The sequence below is a fragment of the Vombatus ursinus genome, unplaced genomic scaffold (genome assembly GCF_900497805.2).
Source record: "Vombatus ursinus unplaced genomic scaffold, bare-nosed wombat genome assembly UNPS02014821.1, whole genome shotgun sequence".
Classification (NCBI taxonomy): domain Eukaryota; kingdom Metazoa; phylum Chordata; class Mammalia; order Diprotodontia; family Vombatidae; genus Vombatus; species Vombatus ursinus.
In genome coordinates, this window is record NW_020954599.1 from 45,904,967 (window position 1) to 45,926,913 (window position 21,947).

General features: G+C 38.6%; 1 protein-coding gene and 1 non-coding gene across 3 annotated transcripts in view; both read right to left on the minus strand.

The window, feature by feature from the left end:
• Positions 1-21,947, minus strand: part of GALNT7 (polypeptide N-acetylgalactosaminyltransferase 7) — a 172,372-nt gene that overhangs the window by 139,912 nt on the left and 10,513 nt on the right. The window lies entirely within an intron of this gene.
• On the minus strand, positions 1,847-1,952 carry LOC114024600. The gene has a single exon (XR_003566927.1). It is a non-coding gene; the product is annotated as a U6 spliceosomal RNA (small nuclear RNA).

Below are 21,947 nucleotides of genomic sequence, written 5' to 3' on the forward strand. Positions count from 1 at the left end.
ACATATTGAGTTCCTGAATTTACATTCAAAGCCACAGAGTATTTCTGTGAATGTGAAAAATTTGGCAAGTACAATTCCTTACAGCCTTCCAGACATTTGGGGGAAAAAAATTGCAACATGTTGTGCATTAACCCCTAGACAACTAGACAGCCTTCCTCAGTTGACAAACAAAAACATTAGCTGCCCCACCCCCTTCCAGCATTTCAAAACAATCTAAAGCATGTGCAGCATCATTTGGATAAAGCTTTGTAACATTATTAGCATGTTGCATAAAAGCTGAGCCATATAAATCCTAATTAGTTTGCTTTGCTAGTTTCCTCTATCCCTCCATTAAGCTTCTAATGTTCCACCACTATTTGTAACTTAACCAAGTACAATAAAGGAAGAACAGAGTAGGAAGACCAATTTGTTAAACAGGTAAGAAAAGCATTTTAATTAGTTCTCAAATTCTAACTATCAACAGAACTTTAAACCCATTTGCAAATGGAAAAGCAGAAATTAACTATTCAGAATCTAATTTGCTTTACTGAATGATTAAGTCCTATGGTGATGGGCTGAATGTACAAAATTTTATGTTAGTTAAAATGTTCATAATAAATGCTGCAAGAGGTTATTGGTACCATGACAACAGAAATTAGATTTTTTTTCTTCTGTTTAACAACTTAATGTTTGGTTCGGATCTTTCTGATAATAAAGCCACCCAATAAAGATGCTAGATTCAAACCCCATAATACACAGGTAAGACTGGAAGGGACTTTAGAGATAATTTGTTCTGGTTTTATAGAAAGAGAAAATGAGGCCCAAGAACATGAAACAATTTGCCGAGGTAACGCAACTAATAATACTTTACATATATATTTATATATAATATATTTATATATTTTAGATAGATGATAGATAGATAGAAAGATAGATTTATAACCCGTCAGGACCTTTGAGATTACCTAGTCTTTCCCTCTTCTTTTACAAGGGGTAAAAATGAGACCCAGAGAGGATGACTGGCCTGATGCCACATAAGCCCCAGACATCAGAAGTAGGATTTGAACCTCCTGTCATTTAATCCCAGAGCTAGTCCTCTTTCCACTATATCATGCTGTGACACTTCCTGGGAAGTTCTTTCTGTATTTTTTCCTTTACCTCCAAAATGACTAAGTTTGCATCTACACCAAGCACATTAAGTGGCCTCCGTAGTTTGGTGTGAGTAGGAAAATTCCTCCCCTTGTGGCCAATCTTCTGGGCATGAGCCTTTCTGAATTGAGCTGGACTGGTTCTCAGATCACAGCTCTAACTCCTTTACCAGGTCCATACTCAGAGCTTGGCAGGGTTTGCCAGTATTTGTATTCTGCTGGCATAGTCTTTTAGAGCTAGAACACAGTATCAGTGAAGACTCTTCACTTGGAAGCAACAAAATGCAAAGCATCAAGAAAGTTATTAGAGATGAACAGAAGACTAGCAAACATATACACAAATGCTGTATGATTACCCTTGACTATATGATGCTGCACCTCAAAAAGGATGAACTAGAATGGACCTTAGAAGTTATCTTGACCCAACACAACACTTTACAAATGGAAAAACATGGGCCCAGAGTGGAGGAAAGACTTGCTCAGAAAGGGACCTCTCTGGCCAAAAATATCCCTTCTCCTAACCTACTCAGGTACCTGAAATTCCCTTCATTTCCCAATATTTCTGGTTAAGTCATTGCTCTTCCACAGGACTCCTATTAAACACAATGAAGTTACCTAGAAGAAGTGAAATTAATCCATTTGTAGCCTATTCCCATGGATAAGCAGAACTCCGAAGGAATAGGACACTAGATGGGTAAGTTTATTTATTTATTTTATTTTTAAATAAGGAATACTTTCCAAATTTGCATATCATCCTTGTGCAGGGGCCATGCTAATCTTTGTGTATCATTTCAATTTTAGTATATGTGCTGCTGAAGTGAGCACAGGACAGGTAAGTTTAATAGGGGGTGTTCCTCTATCCTTGTCCTGCTACTTGAATCCTAAATGAACCAAACCAGTCTATCAAGAAATATTTATTAAGTGCCTACCATTTGCCAGGTTCTGGGGATACCACCCATAACTCTCTTGACAATCTGATAATCTAAAGGGTTCATTACAATGATAGCTTAATGAGGATGCCATATTCTAGGAGGTGATCCGAGTTGGGGTTATGCTAATGTTCTAATCACTTTTTGCCCTCATTCAGGTTCATAATACCTCCCAATACAACTTTAGTACAGTAGATGCGCCTTGTAAAATAGAAAGGGACACAACTGAAAGGGAGACAGTGAAAATGACAGAGGAAATGGAGTGGTTTTTCTGAAGAAGTAGAATTAATACAAAATTTCTTAGTTCAAAAAGAAAGTTAATGATTAAATGCACTGAGCTTCAGTTTCTTCCTCTATAAAAATTAGAGTGTTAGCTGAGATGGCCTCTGAATTACCATTTAGCTCTAAATCTATGATCCTAGGGAAATGGTAAAAAGAATAGGATAAAAGTATATTTATTGGAAAAGCTCAGAATTTCCCAAATAGCCACTATGCACTCCAGGTCAAATGCAGATAGTTTAGGGCTAAAGCCCAAAGTTTCCATGATAGGTAGTTAATAATCTATGGAAGGAATTATTCCAAAAGTCCCTGAGCTCTAAAAATAAATATATAAATAAACTAAATACACACTGGATGTATTTGAGGAGTATTCTATTAAGAGAGGCTGGCAATCACCAAAAGCAAATACAAAAGGACGTTTTCTGTCAATCTGGCTTGCAAATAAAAGAGATTTGGAAACACTCTCTACTAATCTGCCCACCTCAATCACTATCTGCTCTGCCTAACTTCCTGGCAGCACTACCTGACCCTAAGCATCTCCGGTATGAACCATGGCCATCTTCCAAACAAAGACAGATTGCTAGATATTATATGGAAAACAGTTCTGCCTGAAGCCATACATTTAATATCTGACCACTGCAGAGGAGGGAGGGGAAGCAGGGATAGGAGTTGGGGGCAGTCAGGAATTCCTCATCATGTTTTAAGACCCAACTAAAAAGACTGAGAAAACCTGAATTGAACTGAGTGTTGCAATAAGATAAAACTTTGAACCAGGTTGACACATATTGAAGGTTATGCATAATCATTATTGTGCTAACATCATAATTAGGTATAACTAGTAAGCAATTCAGGGTAAATGACTTATAATTACAACTGCTTCTATACTGACAAACCAAGCATTTCTGGAATCATTTAAGCGAAAGGGAGGAGAGAATGGAGGAGATTTAGCAAGATGCTATTAGATTCTGAAGACCTAAGGTTCATCAGAGGGAGTAGGAGTGAGGAGGAACGGGTTTTGTCAGAGAAGTCCTTAATTCAGATACCCTACGAATTATTGCTTCATACATGCTTTAAAAAAAAGAAAAAAAAAGGGTAGGAAAAAGTAGAAACTGGATTTCAGGGTTGGTGAGGAGAAGAGGGAGAATTGGTTTCTAGAACAGTAAGAACTTAGAAGTAAGAAAACCAAGAGGAATCAGTGGTGCCTGGTCTTTCTTTGGCAAGACAGGGGCTCAGAATGTGAGAGAATAGATGGGGACCACACATTTCCTTTCCAATTCCCTATTTTTCCAAGGCCATTTTAAGGATTTGGGATAGGGAAGGGGTGCTCTCAGTCTGTGACTTTATCAATTTTAGAAATTCCCATTATAGAAATCCCCTCCACTCATTCCACTTAGAGACTGAGAATTGCCAGAAGACATTGAGCAGTTAAATGACTTGCTGGGGTCACATTGTCAGTAGATGACTGAGGTTACCTGCCCCTCTGCCCCATATCCCCACCTGAAGCTTTTAAGCTTCCTTTAGTTATGGTCTTACCTCATTAGACTGTAAGCTCTTTCAGAGCAGAAACCATCTTTTTATTTATATTTGTATCACCAGTCTGAGCATAGTGCCTGACACATAGTAGGCCCTAAATAAATGTTTACTGACTGACTGAGGTAGGATTGGAACCCAGTTCTTCCTGACTCCATCCTCTACAATCCAGTAGTGTTAAACTCAAATAAAAATAGATCTCTGCTGGTCACAGAATGACTCAGAAAACCACAAATTAACATTATCTATGTTATACTGTATTTTTATTTTGTTGAATATTTCCCAATTACATTAATCTGGTTGGGGGGAACTGGAAATGCTGGCAGACATGTTTAACATCTCTGCTCTAGGCAGACTCTCTAAGGTCATAAGTTGCAGAGAAGATGTTGACCCACATTGGTAGAGGTACACATGTACATAAGTGTATATATACACATACATACATATACACACACATGCACACACACACATATATAAAATTTTGGTTCATCAAGAAGCAGTAAGTAATAGAAAGGGTCACATGCATGTTGAAAAACAAGGCTCAGTATCAGGTTACCACCACTCTAGGTACTAAATAGGAAACTCCTATGGGGAGGAAGCAAGACAATATCCTAGTTGACTTTAAAAAGGAAGGTAGTATCATTAAAAGGAAAATACTCATTTGGTAGTATATAATGGTATTTGTCTTTTAAGAACAAAGCTATTTATTCTCCTTGGCATCACTGATTCTTTCTTTTTTTCCTTCCTCCCTTCCCTTCTTTCTTTCATGCATGTATAGTATGTATAGATATAAATATCTATTAACCTATAGGTATATATGTGTATATAGATATAGATACACAGGTATCTTTATTGCTATTTATAAGATGCCTATAAAGATACCTATGTATGTATATAGAAGTATAGAGATACTTAAGTATACATACACATCTACAGGTATGTGTTTATATATACATATACATACACATACCTATACATGTGTATATACACACCTACAGATGTTATGTGTACACATAAGTATTTCTATACCTGTATATACATATATACACACACAAAGATATAGATACCTAGATATATATATATGTGTGTGTACATATATATATATCCAGAAGTATATAGATATATCTATATAAATGCCTACACATATTACCATATAAACACACAAAAATACATAGGTATCTTTAGAACTATATATATAGAAAACTGTGTATCCTATAGCTGTATATACATACAGAGATCTCATTAGAGCTATCTATATAGATACTTCTATATGTACACATCGGCATATACCTACACATACATTAAATGTATATATGTACATATGCACATACTAAGGTCGTATATGTTTTAGCACAGCATGAAGGTGACCCTACTTCCCTTAGACAATGCCTTACCCTAACTAAAAGGTTAGGACCTGGCTATTGACTATGTTCCTATCATCCAAGGACCAGCCTGGCAGGGGCACTTCCAGTGGGTTGGCCAACCCGTTGATAATTCTTTCGGCCACAGCAATCATGAAGACTGTCTCCTAATGCAAAGAAGACTTACCACCTGCATCTGTGGAAAGGGTACACAAGCCAATGAAATCATGGTATCTCTGAAGCACCAAAAGCATTCATGAACAGCAAAACAAAAGATTTCAAAGGAACTAAAGTTTGAGGGTGGCAGGGCAAAGGATGATAGCTGAAATATTTAGTAGCTCGAAGGAGAATAAATAGCTTTGTCCTTAAAAGACAATCACCATTATCTACTACCAAGTACTGGGCACTTAGTTCCCAGAGTGGTGATAACCTGAAATTGAGACTCGATTTCCAGCATGCATATGATCCTTTCCCTTATTTACTTTGCTTTCTGATGAACTGAAATAATGAACAGGACTAGGCCTCATTTGAATTACATTCCAAGTGATGCAGAGTAGGGCTTTGCACCCTTCCCACTTAAGGTCCCAGGAGCTGGTTGGCCCCAAGCCTGTACCCATCACTGTCCAGGTGTGACAGGTCCTACAGAATCTTCTCTTTGAGCAAGGTGGACAATGAATGGGCTTAGAATTGTTTCAATATGTTTCAACTAAGGTATTCCAGAAAGCAGCTAGATGGTACAGTGGATAGAGCACTTCCTGGAGTCAGAAAATTCAAATCCAACCTCAGATACTTACTAGCTGTGTGACCCGGAGCACTCTTTTTGCCTCAGTTTCCTCAACTGTAAAATAGGAGTAATAATAGCACTTATCTTACAGAGTTATTGTGATGATAAAAATGAGATAACATTTGTAAAGTGTTTTGTACGGTGCCATATAAATGCTTATTCTTTCCTTCCCTGCCCCTACCATATGTTCCAGATTTTGTGTGTGTCTATATCCATAAATATAAGTGCTGGGATGTGTATATACACATTTGTGTACACACAGAATACCTGGTTATACATGTGGGTAAATGCCCCAGATTTGGGGCACGTGCAGTAACAAACTTTATAATACAACAGCAGGCTCTCTGTTCTGTATTCCACTCACTCAACCAGGATGGGGAGAACCCAGTTTAGATCAGGACTAAGGAAGAATACAAGCAAAGGTTGCATTTGGTAGAGAGAAGGTCTTCAGCAAGGGAGGGGTTTTAGGAGATCCTTGCTGCCAAGCATAGCGCAAAACCTGGCATCCTCCTTCACCCTCGGCCTGGCAGCAGAATGATGCTCCTTCTCAATCATGCCAAGGGGCTAATTAGGACCATGATGCTGCACAAAAAACAAGCAATTTAAACTGTTTCTCCTGAAACTGCATGACTGTGGTCAGTAATACCTGAGCTAGACCCCCCAGAACTTGAGGAATAAAGCTATTATTTCTTCCAAGTCAACCAGTCTTTCTCAACCAGCACCTCCTCCTCCCCCAAGATGAATGAATAAAGGAATAAAGAATTTTTTAAGTGCTTGCTATGTGAAAAGCCCAGTGCTAAGTACTGTAGATAACAGACAGAAAAGTAAGGCTCATTCTCTCTGGGAGCTCATATTCTAATGGTGAAGACACCACCTATGGAAAATTTCAGCTACAAGTCAAACAGAAAGGTCTCATGGTCCTTACAGTGTAGAGGCAAAGTAGATGGTAATACCTCTTATTTAATGTCATTTTGACTGATAAAAATCAGTTTCCAACAGTGAACCATAGGACAAGCTGGCCTTCCCACGATAAACTGATAAACTGGTCGCTTCTAATCTCATCTCTAAGCCTTGGATACCATCTCCCATAGCCTCCTCTCTCCTCAGATTAGAGGGCTGAAGGGTAGAGTCATAAATTCCTCTCAAAGTTTTCCTTCACTGAGGGCAGAAGTCCAGTTTCAACTATTAGATTGTAAACTCCCTGAAGGCAAGGACCTTCTTTTTCTAATCTGTATCCCCAGAACCTAGCATAATAGTTGGTGCTTAATAAATGTTTACTGAATTGAATTTAATACGGTGTCCTTAATTTTTAAAAAAAATTTGTATTTATCTTTTGCTTTTATATCACCTTCATTTCCTGTTTTGCATGACTTCATATATATAATGGGTTACATTTCTTGCCTTCTTAATGGGTGGGGGAGGGACTGGAGGGAGGGAAAGACTCGGAATATATGTGTGTTTGTGTGTGTGTGTCTGTGTGTGTGTGTGTATACATGTGTATATATATGTACATATGTTTTTAATGACCTTCATTTCCAATTATACCTCTTCCTCTCCCCAGAAAGCAATCCCTTCTAACAAAAAAGAGAGAAAAAGCATTAGAGTGACCCACCGCTGCAAAAAGAAGAGGCACTTGCATTTTCTCCTCTCTTTTTTCATGGCCAAACTTGAACATTATATTACACAGTGTTCAGCTTTGGTTTCTTTTATTATTATTCTTTCCATTTATATTGTTGAAGTCACTGTGTATATTGTTTTCCTGGTTTTCCTTATGTCACCTTGTATTATTTCATATAAATATTCCCATGCATCTCTCCCTTATTTTTATACACTATGCCCCGACCATATCAATGCACCAATTCAAATCTTCCTCACGGCTTTGCCTAAAGAAATTTATTGTAATTATTTTTCATTAATTCACCAGAACTATTAAAACAATGCATCACTAGCAGCATAACAGCCTCTTTGAATTTACTCTCAATAATATCTTTCTCAACAATTAAAATGATTCTGATGAAAGTACATTAAGAATACTGAACGGGGTCAGGGGACTGTTTATAAGCTGAAAGATACAGACTAATTAGAAAACCAATGAAGAATGAAAAGCAACAAGCGTAACTGAGGGGTTGACCAGGAGGGAAGGGTGAGGTAAGCACTCCATCCAAATTCCAATTCCTTCCTTCTTGACACCTAAACCTTCACCAATTGATTAAAAAAAATGCTTTGTAAACAGTAACTATGAACCACTTGCTACAGACCAAATAGCTGCCCAGACAAATAGTGATTTTTAACTATGAAATTCATGGCAAGAAGAAAAATGCTCAGACAACTCCAGAATCATTCAAAGGCGGTAAAGAAGAGCAGGAGATATTATTCTTTCCAAGAAAAGAGTAACAAACCAAAATTTTAAAAATGAATTAATTTTCAATTCTTTAAGCTCCTACTATAAGTAGGGCAGTATTAGGGGAACTGAGAATGCAAAGATGAACCAAGATAGTTCCCCAACTTCAAGGAGATAAGAACTTGGGGATGTGAGAGGAAAAAGAAAGGTGATGCATGAGGAAATTTGTGAAAACTCAGAAGAGAAGATAGAATGTGAAAAGCATCTCTACTCTATTAACTTCCTATCTCACCCCAAACAAGTCTCTTAATACCTCTCTCTATCTACTTTAGTCATTTCCTCTATAAAATGAGGGAGTGTTATTAGATGACCTCTAAGGCACTGTTCCAGCTCAATTTAGGATCCTAACAAGGATGTAAAGGTAAACCCCCAACTAGCATACTAAATTTCAGGGGGGAGAGTTCACTCTCAGCTACTGGGAGTTCTTAAGGTTTCAATGAAACAAAAAGCCTGTGAGTTGGGTTTGACCATGTCACATCTCATCATCACATCTCATCATTCAAACTCCAGTGACTACCTGTTATAAAGTCCTGTATTTGACATTTAAAGCATTTCATAACCCGGCCCTTTCCTACCTTTCTGGACTTTTTACATTTTACTTTTCTCCACATACTTTGTGATCCAGGCAGGCTATTCCTTCCACACCATACTCCATCGCTTCTCCTCATGCATCTACACAGGCTGTCCCTCATATGTATAACACTGTTCTCCCTCACCTCCTGCACATTGCTGGCTTCCTTCCAGCTGCTCGAGTGTTCCCAATTAAGGTAATCTTCCATCTCTTCTGTACAATGATGATGATGATAATAATAATAATAAAATAGCTAGTATTTATATAGTGCTCTAAGGTTTACAAAAATATTTTACAAATATTATCTCATTTGATCCTCAGAACAACCCTGGGGAGGTAGGTGTTATTATTATAACCATTTTACAGATGAAAAAGCTGAGGCTGAGGGAGGTTAAGTGACTTTGTCTTCCTGAATTCAGGCTTAATGATCTATCCCCCGTGCCACCTAATTTCTGTTAGTATCTTTTAAGTACAAACACAAACACACACACACACACACACACACACACATCTTAGTATAGTATTAAGCTAACATAATAATTAATATATAACATAATATATAATATATATGATTGGAGCACACAGTGCTCCAAAACTCTTAGCACCATGTTAAGCTAACATACTAATTAATATATAATAATAAATTAAACTAATTAACTGCACTAAGACTTTTGGAATATGGTCTCCCCCATTAGTCTCTCCTTAAGGGGAGAGACTGTGTTTTTTGCCTTTTTTTGTATCCCTAGCACAGTGCTTGGCACATAAGTAAACTTGACTTACTAATGAAATTCAGGAGTCAAAGATGTTGGGGGAGAAGCAGGGAGAGAGTGCCAGCATGCCCCAAGGAGGAGAGAGGGGAGATGGATTAGTATGGGATTGATGAGTAGTATGGCTTGTCTGGAAAAGAGGCTATATGGAAGACTAGTGGGAGATAAGCCTGAAAAGGAAGGTTGGAGCCAGGATTGGGGGGGCACGTAAATGCCAGGATCAATTAATTAACTTCCTGGCAGAGAGATCTACCTGCTCACTAAGGAGGAAGAGAAGCTCAACTGACTCAAATATTTTAAAGCAGAAATCACACTGTGAGATGTGTGAGGGTAAAGGTTGAGGAAGAAAGTCCACAGTGGAAATAACTCCTTCAGAGCAGAGCTCCTCTTCCAGTTAGAAAATTTCTGGCTCCCTGACTCAATGTTAGGTACTTTCTGCATGAAAGAACAGTCAAAATTAGTTCAAACCCCTACACTGCCAAAGTATCATTTGAGCTGAGAGGGCTGCTGTCTCCTTAAAGAAGACAGGCAGCGAATAAATCTGCAAAACATATTTTTAAACCAAACTATAAAAACTTGCAGCTCCCTAAATGCATGTTTGTTTTATCTACAATGTTTTTTGCCCCATTTCACAGCTGGAATGACCATTACGATACATCGTGGAAAACACCCTATCCTTACGCGTCCTTGAAAATACTTCTAGAGTGTTGAGAAAGGCAGAAGAGCATTGGAGTCAGAGGTTCAAATCCCAACCCTCTGACATTTATTTGCTGTGGGACGTTGGCCAAGACAGAAGACTCATCTTCCTGAGTTCAAATATGGCCTCAGACACTTCCTAGCTATCTGACTCTAGGCAAGTCACTTAGCCCTGTTTGCCTCAGTTTCCTCGTCTCTAAAGTGAGCTGGAGAAGAAAATGGCAAGCCACTACAAATATCTCTGCCAAGAAAACCCCAGAAGGGGTCACAAAGAGTCAGACCCTACTGAAAATGACTGAACAGCAAAAAAATTTAGTCACACACTTGCAAGCTGGTACATCATTAAGCTGTAGCTGGGCCTAGAACTCATTTCCTAACTTCCAGGCCAATGTCCTATCCATGGCACCACAATGTACACTTCTATAATTATAAAAATAAAGACATGTAGCTGCCCACATTTTTTAAAAAATCAGTCTGCTCTTGCCTTGAGTAGGTGGTAATATATGATACAACAAAATAAAAATCAAGCATAAGTTTCTATGGGGGATGTGAATGTGCATGGCTACTTTTAAAAAATTCTACTTAAATTTAAAAAATTTCTATGGTCTAGAATAGGAGCCTTCCAGTTTGGCTGTCTACTATTGGGACTTCCATCCAATGTACAAGAGAGGAGTAAGGGGTTCATCTGTGCAATGGCAGAGATCAGAATCAGATTAGTCAAAAATCTGAGTTAGTCTGAGAGAAGCCTAGAGGCCAAAGAACAGAAACCCACAATGCAGAATGGAATCTTCCTGCAGGGCCATTACAGGAGCTCAGCAGAGAAAGTGAACTGGTGAACTGGAGGGTCAAAAACCTAAGTCATAGAAACAGGATATATGGTCCACCCAGATAAGGATGGAAATAGCATCAAAGGGCCTATAGGAGACTGTTGATCTTGGTTAACTTAAAAGTCCCAAAATTAACCAACTAAGAGGCCCAGAGTTGGAAGAGTCCCTCTCTGATGGCCTTAGTGGATTGTACTTGGGCCTCACTTTGCCTTCTTCAGTCTCCTGAATGGAAGGCAGTGAGGTTAGGCCCTGGGAAAACACACCAACCCAAAAAATGAACCTAAATTTAGTGAGAAGAGCACTTGCCTGGGTTTTCTGAAGCCCTGGCATCCAATCTTGGCTTAATCGATTTACTAGCACTGTGACTTTAGGATAGTCATTTCCTCTTCCATAAAATGAGAGGACTGGAGCCTCAGTTGGATAAAACACTGGACCTGGAGTCAGGAATACCTGAGTACAGATTCAACTAAAGACATTTACTAGCTTATGTGATCCTGGGCAAGTCACTTAACCTCCACCAGTCTGTTTCCTCATCTGAAAAATGGGGAAATCATAGCACTTGTCTCCCAGGGTTGTTGTGAGGTTCAAATGAGATAATATGTGTACAGCACTTAGTGCAGTGCCTGGCATGTGGTGGGCACTACATAAATGCCCATATATATGCTATATAAATTATTAATAGTACCTACCTCCCCAGAGTTGTGATGAGGATCCAATGAAATAATACATTTTTTTAGGCAATTGGGGTTAAGTGACTTGCCCAGGGTCACACAGTGTCAAATGTTTGGTCTGAGGCTGGATTTGAACTCGGGTCCTTCTGACTTCAGGGCCAGTGCTCTATCCACTGTGCCACCTAGCTGCCCCCTGAAATAATATTTTAAAAGAACTTTGCAAATTTTAAAGCACTCTACAAATGCTAGTTATTATTATTACCAATTATTATCTATAAGATTCCTTAAAGTTTATTTATTCCAGGATTCTAAGATTCATTCCTTTCTGGGTGATAACCTATTTCTCTTCTCCCAGTTACACAGTTACACAGACACACAGACACACCCTCCTATTTTCCTACATGTGTCATAATCAACATCAACTAATTTTCTCCAGGAAACCTGAATTCATTACCATGGGCTTAGACTTAGATTTCTGTTTTTTTTTTCTTTCTTCAAACTTTCCATTACGCAAGAATTCCCACTAAGACAAAAGATTGAGTCTTCAAAAATCTACAGATAATTTGAACTTCAACAGATCTATCCTCTAATCAGAGAAAATAAATAGTATTAAACTCTGACTCAGGAACTCTGGTCAATACAATGACCAACCACAGTTCCAGAACACTCATGATGAAACATGCTATCCACCTTCAGATAGAAAGCTGGTGTGCTCAGGATCCAAAATGAAGAGTATATATATGTCTGTATGCATGTGTGTATAATATATGTACATTCACACATACATACACACGTTACCCAAAGTCCATTGGTCTGGAACCCTCTCTTCGTTGGTGGGAATGAATGCCCCACCCAGTGTAAGGGGTGAGGTGGAGCTGGTAGATATTGCTTCAGTTGTCAACCAGTCTTTAAGCTTCTAGTTGCTTTAAGTGCTTCTGGCTTTCAGCTTCAAGAAAGAATATGAATGAGGCCAACCCCACTTCAGATGGCTGAAGGAAAAGACTCTGGGAAGAAACTGGCATGACAGGAGCTGAAGGTCTCCATCGTGTCTCCAGGGGCCTGCACATGTGGAGAGCTGTCACTGTGTACTGCAGTTTCCAAAGAAGGCAGGATAGACATTGCTAGCCTCTTCTCCCTCCCACCTTCTCCAAGGGAGACTAGAAGCTTGAGGACAGAGACCATTCTGCTTTCCTCAGAAAGAGAGAAGGTACCAGGCTAGAATTATATCCACCTGCTCTCTTAGTTATTGTTAGTCTAGAGTATATGTTCAGGTTCTGATTGTTGTTTTCATTATTGAATGGGGAAGCAGGACCCCAAGTTCTTTTTCTAAGGCTTGACCTCTTTGCTACCAAAAACCAGTTCTTCAACAAATATGTATAGCGAATAGCAAAGAAATTCATTTATCCAATCATAGCAAAAGGGAAATTAGAGAAGGTATACATAGGAGGATATATAGCATACAATACAGAGTGAAGTAACTCCTCCCATTAGGTGAAAGGTAAGTCAGCTCAACCAAGAGAAAGAAAGTTCTAGATCTCACTCAAGGGGAAACTCCCCAAAGTCTCTAATGTAGCAAGACAGGGATAGGGTTCCTCTAACAATAAGCAAAGTCCTATAACAAAGGGCTTTGGGACAGAAGTTACATATACATACGCACACGCACACGCACACACACACACAAACATACACATTTTGGATGTGGCTAATATGAGAATCTGTTTTGTTCGACTATACATATTTGTAACAGTTTTGTTTTTTCTTGTTTTCTCAATGGGTAGGAGTCAGGGAAGGGGAGATGGGAGGGGAAAATTTGGGACTGAAAATAAAATGAAACTGAACTAAGAAAAAAAAAAGAAAGCAATGCTAACCAGTTCCATTTGAGTTATTAGAGAAGCTGGAGTGTGCTAAGGATGTGCAAGGAGATAGACAGTTGAGAGCTTTTCAGGCACACAGACTTGTACTTGTTCTTGGTAACCACCCCCACAATGTGGAGATTTATATTTAGTGTTCATAAGCTGAACGGCTCTATTGTCTTTCCTAAATAAAGATCACTTCCATTTTAATTCTTTATATTGCTGGAGACAGGAAGCTTTTAAGTGGTTTTTTAAAAAATCATCATTAAGTGATATTCTTGTGCTATGAAATAACTCTACTCTTCACATCTCTAAGATGAAGAAATGGGAGTCTCAGAGAAAGGAGGCACCTCGCCTAAGGTCATTCAGTCACTAAATGGCCTTGCTTAACCACAATGCCCATTTCTCCCACATCACCCTACCTCTTTGGGAAATTCCCTCAGTGAAGAAAACACATAACTAGCCTTTTTTTTTTTAAGATTGAATCTTTTTCTTTGAAGCTCAGGGAGCTCAATTTCCACCTGGTGGTGAATTAGGTACTTTTGAAGACAGAAACTCTTTTTAGGAGGCTGGGGTACAATTTTGTGAAGTGTTCAGCTTTACTCTTGGTTGGCCCTACCCAAAGATTATTATACTACTGACAAAAGGCAGATTGAGTCCTATATTCCCTAGCAATTAGATCCTCGCTAAGCCAAATTAGCATTATGGTGGGGTTTCATGATTGTTGGGTTTTTGTTATTTGAAGTGTCAGTCATCTCTACTAGTAAATTAATTTTAAAATTTGGACATAATATCTTATCCTAAATCAGCTAGGAAAAACTTAAGTCATAGGGTTCTGAGCTAAAAAAGAAGTTTACAGGACAGTCTTTAAAAGAAATTGGGAGCCTGACCAAATGGAGAGATTTTTAGATTATTGGTCTCTCCTTTCCATTATTATTTTTTAAATGATTCATAGTGAACCCCCGAGAAGCACTTCCAGGACCTTAGGCAACTGGATTTGGCCTATTCAATTCAAATAAACACACAATAATTATAACTGATATTTACATTGCACTTTAAGGCATATAAACAATTTACATTAATTGTATATTGTCACCATCTGAACCTCATAACAACCCTTTAAAGCAAGATGGGTTCTGTTTTGACTAGATCTCTGTGATTTTATCAACATTGGCAGCTCCCATTGAGGGACTTCCTTCTACCAATGTAGATGGGTGTCTTCTCTGAAGGGAGTGGCCTGGGGAAAACAAGAAGCTCAGTGACCTGCCCAGGGTAACATACCCATGTATGTGTCTCCCACAGGACTTGAACTTACCAGGTCTTCCTAACTTCAAAAGTCTTAAGTCTAAAAGTTCTCCTCTGAACACACCACTTTGACTCTCACACAGTAAAGTCGATCATTACAAGCACTATTGATCCCCTCTTAGGAATGACAGAAACAAAGCTCAGAGTGGTTTTTGCTTTCCCATGATCACCTCACACTGAGCAAAACAGGTGTCAGAAGCCAAATTTCTTTCTCACAGGCAGGACACCATGGTAAATCCTGATGATACAAAGAAGATACAAAGATAAAAGATGATATAATCCCATAATATCAGGAATTTCTAATCTAGAACACTAAATTTGAAATTAGGAGTCCTGGACTTGACACCAGTTATATAAAATTTCTCTGAACTCGTTTCCTCATCCGCAAAAGGGAGATAATACTTTTATGACCTTCGTCACACAGCCTTCTTAAGGAAAGCACTGAAATAAAGCTATAACCATGACTCAGCAAGGCAATGAGAGTTTCCTTCAAACATCTACAGGGGTAATTGATTTGTCCTGGATAGCCCCCGAAGCCATGTGAAGCTTCTAGGGAGGCACATTTCTACTCAACAGGAGAAAGTCTCTATGGAAGATCTCCCTGATGCCCTCTCCCCTTCCACCACTACCATCCTCCCCCCTCCCCCAAAGAAAAGTGATCTTTTTATCTTCTAGACATCCAGATCCCTTTATTTTCAAATGCCCCATGTCACTTAGCACCATCTATCTGCATTTTATATCACTCACTACTTGTGAGCATATTTTATTTCCTCAAACAGACTGTTCTTCTCTGTACCTGCCCAAGTATATGGCACAGTACCTTGTATATCACCCATTGAATATCTCCCTGGCATAAAAAAAAAATCTCCCTGGCATTTTTTTTTTTTAGTGAGGCAATTGGGGTTAAATGACTTGCCCAGAGTCACACAGCTAGGAAGTATTATGGGTCTGAGGCAGGATTTGAACTTGGGATCTCCTGACTCTAGGGCCGGTGCACTATCCACCTAGCTGCCCCTCCCTGGCATCTTAAACAACATGTAACACTCATTATTTTTCTTCCCAAACTCACTGCTGTTTTGAACTTACGTATTTCTAGGGCACCATAATCTTTCAACTTACCTGGTTCACAACCCTGGAATCCATCCCTGAGTCCTCACATTCACAGGTTCAAGCAGTTGTTAAGGTCTCCATGAATTTCTCTTATCACTTCCCTTCTCTGTGTACAGCCATTGCCTCATTTCAGGCCCTCCTCAGGTCACTTCTTCCCTGGACAATTACAATAGCTTCCTAATTAATATCCCTGACACAAGTTTCTCCCTTCTCCATTCTATCCTCTACAGGGCTGCCAAATGGTTTTCCTAAATGACCATTCTGACCATGTCACTCTCTTGCTCATTAACCTCCAGTAGCTCCCTATTACCTCTAGGATCAATATAAATTCCTCTATTTAGCTCTTAAAAATCATTCACACCCTAGCTCCAACCCATCTTTCCAGGCCGATTACTCATTATTCTTTATGCACTCTATGGTCTGGCCACATTGGCTTTGTTAGTCTTCATATGACACTCTATCTTCCACATATATGCCTTTGTAGAAGTTGTTTTTCCCTGCATATAATGTCTTCCCTACTCCCAGTTACCACTTAGGATCTTTTGTTTCCTTTATAAGTCAGCACAAATACCCCCTTCTATACTAGCCCTTTCTCAATGCCCCACCTACCAATACCACTCCCCTCATTACCTTGTATTTAAAAAAATCTATATTTTTATATGTGTATGTGTTGTCTCTCTCATAGAAAGTGATGTCCTTGAGAGGAAGGGAGTTCCTTTTTGACTTATACTTCATGTGTTCAGCACCTGACAGAGTAGGTGAATCAACAAATGTTGACTGAATATTTTCTCAACCTTGACTATCAATGCTGAATTTATAAGAACTTTCTAATACGTGTAGCTGTCACAGTAAAAGAGAGTAGGTAGTTGGGGGAAAAAAGTGACTTCCCTGCAAATGAAAATGGTCAAGCAGAGGCTGAATGTCCATCCTGTGGAAAATGTTTCTGAAAAGAAGGGAAACAGAACAACACATACCCCTAGAGTACCTTCCAAACCTAAGCGTCTGTGACTTAAACAAAAACACCCTATACCACATGGATCTGAAGTCAGATTATCTGAGTTGGAGCTCTGAAGAATCACTTAATCTGAATCTGTTTCCTTCTTTTGTAAAATGGTTATAATGCTTGGCCTATCTACTTCATAGGACTGTTGAGAATTCAGTGACATAATAATTGAGCTTAAAGTAGGTTTTTAATCTGGGGACCATGACCTTTGTGTGTGTGTGTGTGTGTGTGTGTGTGTTTTGTGTATTTATTTTTTGTATATAATTGAATGGTTTCAATACAATTTTAATGTTTTAGCATATTTCAATATAACTGGTTTCATAATCTTACATATTTTATTTAATACACTTAAAAACATCATGCTGATGTATAATCTTTACAAAATTGCTTGCCTTCTCAAGGAGGTGGGAGAGGAGGGAGGGAGGGAAGCAGAGAATAAGGAACTCAAACATTTTTTTAAATGAATATTAAAAAATTTTTATTTACATGTAATTAAGAAAAATAAAATAAAAATTTAATGTAAAATTTTTAAAGCAAAAAAGTAAAAACATTATCCTGAGAAGGGATCCATAAGCCAGACTGCCCCAGGGGTCCATGACACAAAAAAGGTTAAGAACTCCTAACTTAAATATTGGGCTTCTGATTGCTACTCAACCTTTCTCAGATTTAAGATGGTTTAAGATTTGTGTTTTCACTTACAAGCTTTTTTCTTTTTTTCTTCCAAATGTGTGGTTGGTGGTGATGAGTCAGGGGGAGAGAGAATTAGTATGGGTAACTGGTTCAGAACAAGCCTAAGAATAATTGTTTATTGGTACCTTTTTTTTTTAAAAGAAATAAGATTCTCTTTTCTGCAGAGTATAGGCCTATCACAAGCACCAGCTTAGGAAAATAATAAAGTAAAAAAGCAGCTGAAGAGCTTCAGTTATCTTTCATTAGCAAAGGTGGCTATATTCAGAAAATGCAACTCCTCCAGCTAGCTGTCTTAGAAAAGTGTGCATGCAGTAAGTTAGGCTCATGATTTGGAGGCAACATGCTGTTTGCCCAAATGCCAGGCTTGGTTTCTAACCATCAATGTGAATGGAGAATGCAATCTTAAAACAAAAACAAAAACCATGAAGGAAGCCATTTTACACTGAATACCCACCAGGAATGATTACAATATCAAACTCCATAATCAATCAGAAAAAGGAGGGCAGGGCCTCAGCAAAAGAAGAAATGAACACTGTCTCAAAAAAAAACCCACAATCCAAAAGGAATTAGATCACCTTTAAGCTAATGGAGAAAGGATGGAGAGTCAAGAAGACTAGGTTCTAGTTTTCATTTAGAAAACACATCTACACACAGTATGCCCCATAGAACATCTGGCATAACTCAGTCCACAACATTTATCCTTTTCCATAATAAAAAGGAGTACTCCGTAGGACTTTAACAGCTTCCCATGAGCAATTATTTCAACATTTTATCAGACTTGTACGCCAGCATGAAGTGTTCACTTCACAGGACAGGCTTCCTCTCCCTCGGACTGCCCTGCATTAGTCCAACAAGAGTCTATCTAAACTGGGATAAACATTGTAAGCAGCATGCACTGTAACAGAGTAGGGGTTTTTTTTGTTTTGGTTTGGTTTTCGGTTTTGTTTTGTTAAGACATGGCAAAGCTTTACACATTTGCTTTGCTTCTCTGCAGTTACTAGTTAATTGAGAAGAGGTCAAACAGGACAGCTGCTGGGCATGAAACGAGACTGGGCCCCCTTACAAAGCTATTTCTCAGAGCTTATCATTCACTGGCCGTGCCTCTGACTGCTCAAATAACGGTGTCTGGCATGAATCCTGCAGCAGCTCACGGAAAGTAAAAGGAAGCCAGGTTAATTGAAACCTTCCTCAAATGTTCAAACAATCCACATGAAAAAACAACACTGAACATCATCTCTCAGCGTGGCCTTATTTCACCCCACTTTGGGGGCAGCATTGGTAGCTTTACTTGCAACTGCAACACTTAGGGCCTAAAGGCTTTTTAACTTAAATTATAACTGGAGTTATAAAACTATCTATCTATTCATCCATACATCCATCCACACACACATAGGTGTACTGGTACAGCCTGTGATAGCTACATGTGGCCTATAGATATTTATGTTTTAAACTTTAAAATCAAGTTATGCATATTGAGAAATACTTGTTTCATAAATTGGACATCCCCAGCCCCCATAAAAATAATTAAAAAAAAATACTTTTAGTTCAAGGCATTTGGTATCAAAAAAATTCACTTCTAGCATATGCACACAAGAAATTGGGGGGGGGGAAGAATTCAACCATTTTAATAAAAAGCATTTTAATCTAACTCATTAATATAGCATTTTAATTCTTGCTTTGTGCAAAATATTATTGATAATGATCATAGTAACAATAGTAGCATTTATATAATGCTTTAAGGCTTACAAATCATTTTACAAATATTATCATTTGATCCACACAACAACCCTGGGAGGTAGTCCCCTTTTACAGATGAGGAAACAGAGACAAGAGGTTAAGTAACTTGCCAGGGTCCCACAGCCAGTAAGTGTCTGAGGCTGGATTTGAACTCAGGTCTTCCTGATCCTAGATCCAGGGTTATATCCATTTATCACCTAGCTGCCTATTTATCTAAACCAAAAATTCTGAACCTTTTTTGGACCCCTTCTCAGAATAATGTTTTGTTGCCTACATTCACAATTGAAGGAAATGTTAACTTTCAGGTATGGTTTAGTGAAAATAGAAATGTTATATATTTTTTTCCTTTTAAGTCCACAGACCCGCTGAAATCCATACACAGATTCCTTGCGGGTCCATGGACCTCAGGTTAAGAACCTCTAATACAAAAAGAACATGAGCCAGTCCCCACCCATCACCATAAATTATGCTGTTGGGTTTCCCAAATTGGAGAAGTTTCAGGGGTCAATAATACTTAGCACATCACAGACAGGCCTTGCCTTGGGGTGGGGTGGGGGGAGCTACCTTCATGAACAGTGTTTATGGTATCACTAGACCAAAGGAACCAAGCTTATCCCAGAATGAATCATGAGACTGACATAATCCCCCAGCAAACTCCTTCTGACAAATGTTAGGAATAAAAGTTACTTCTTTTGGATAGTGTGGTAGGGAGAGCACTGAAATTGGAGTGGAAGGCTTGGAACTCTGCCATGTATTGAGTGACCCTGAGCAATGACTTTATCTCTGTAGGCCTCAGTTTCTCCATTTCAAAGCAGGGTACCCTCAAATCAGGGTAATTCTACTTCGATGAACTGCCTACCTCATGGAAGTGTTGGAAGGATCCAATTAATGCAACCTAAATGGGCGTTGCTATTTCAGAGTTTTTATCAAGATGATGAATAGGGAGGTAGGTCTTATCCTCATAACTACCACCACTTCCATTAAAATCAGACAACATTTAACAGGTCACAGTTTCGATCTTCCAAATTTGTCAACAGTCTTCTCCAAGTTCAAAAACTAAACAATCTACTCCAGCAGAAAAATATGCATGTATAAAGCAATGTGATTTCCATCATTTCCATTCCATTACTCTAAAAACCATTTTGTAGTCATTTATTCTGTACCATAATTGAGAGAGTGGAACGATAGTATCATAGCTTATTTGCCAAAAATCTAATGGATTTTTTATTCATTTTAAATCACCCTGGCAAGAGTTAGGAGAGACCTGAAGAGGGTTATTGTTGTGTTCTGCTTTTTTTTTTCTTAAAGCTCTCTCTCAAAAGAGATCGAGAACCATGACACAGATGGTAGAGGTAGCAAATGCTACAAAGTATATGGCCTGTGCTGCCAGAAACTGGAAAGCACAATTCTGTGGGGGTTATTTAATTTTGAAAAACTGTCCTTACTTGGACCCCCTAATGGGGGCTTGTGTGCCTGAATCCTAGACAACAGTACAAACTTGAGGGGTTAGAAGCTAACTGCCCTTGAAAACATCATCAAAACTGTTTCCCAGTGGGCCAAAAGTCTTGAAAAAGAAAGACAATTATTTAATCTGGTCAAGGGACCACAAAACTCATTCTGTATAAATTAGGTCATTGTCTACAAAAATATATTTCGCCACTGCTAATCCCACAGTTCCACTGGATTTTTTTTTTTATGTATAAGGATGGTGTTTCCATCTACAAATACATTTTGTAAGAGTTTAAGTAGAGGGTTTTCTTTATACAATTCTCTATAAAATGCAGAGCTCAAAGGCAAGCAAAGGACCCCCCACACACACACCCACACCCACATAAACTATTTCCTTCTTTCATTTTTCATGTCCAGACATAATACTCACATAGAAAGGAGATAGCTTTCAATATTCACTTCTGCTTACTGATTTATGAAGGTTTAATAAGCCAGGCCAGTATGCTGGGGCAATGGTAAAGATTTAGTTTAAAATGTTATTTTCACAATTAATCAAGCATAAGTGTTAAAATAAGGGACATCGAGGTGATGCAGTGGATAGAGCACCAAGTCCTGGAGTCAGAAAGATCTGAGTTCAAATGTGACATCAGACACCTTTGTGACACTGGGCAAGTCACAACCCCTATTTGCCTTAGTTCCTCATGGGTAAAATGGAGACACACTGGAGATGGAAATGGCAAACCACTCCAGTAGCTTTGCCAAGAAAACCCTAAATGGGTCCGTGAAGAGTCAGACACAAATGAACAATAAAAACAACTTTTTCTTAAAGCCAAACAACCCATTTACCATCAGCACTA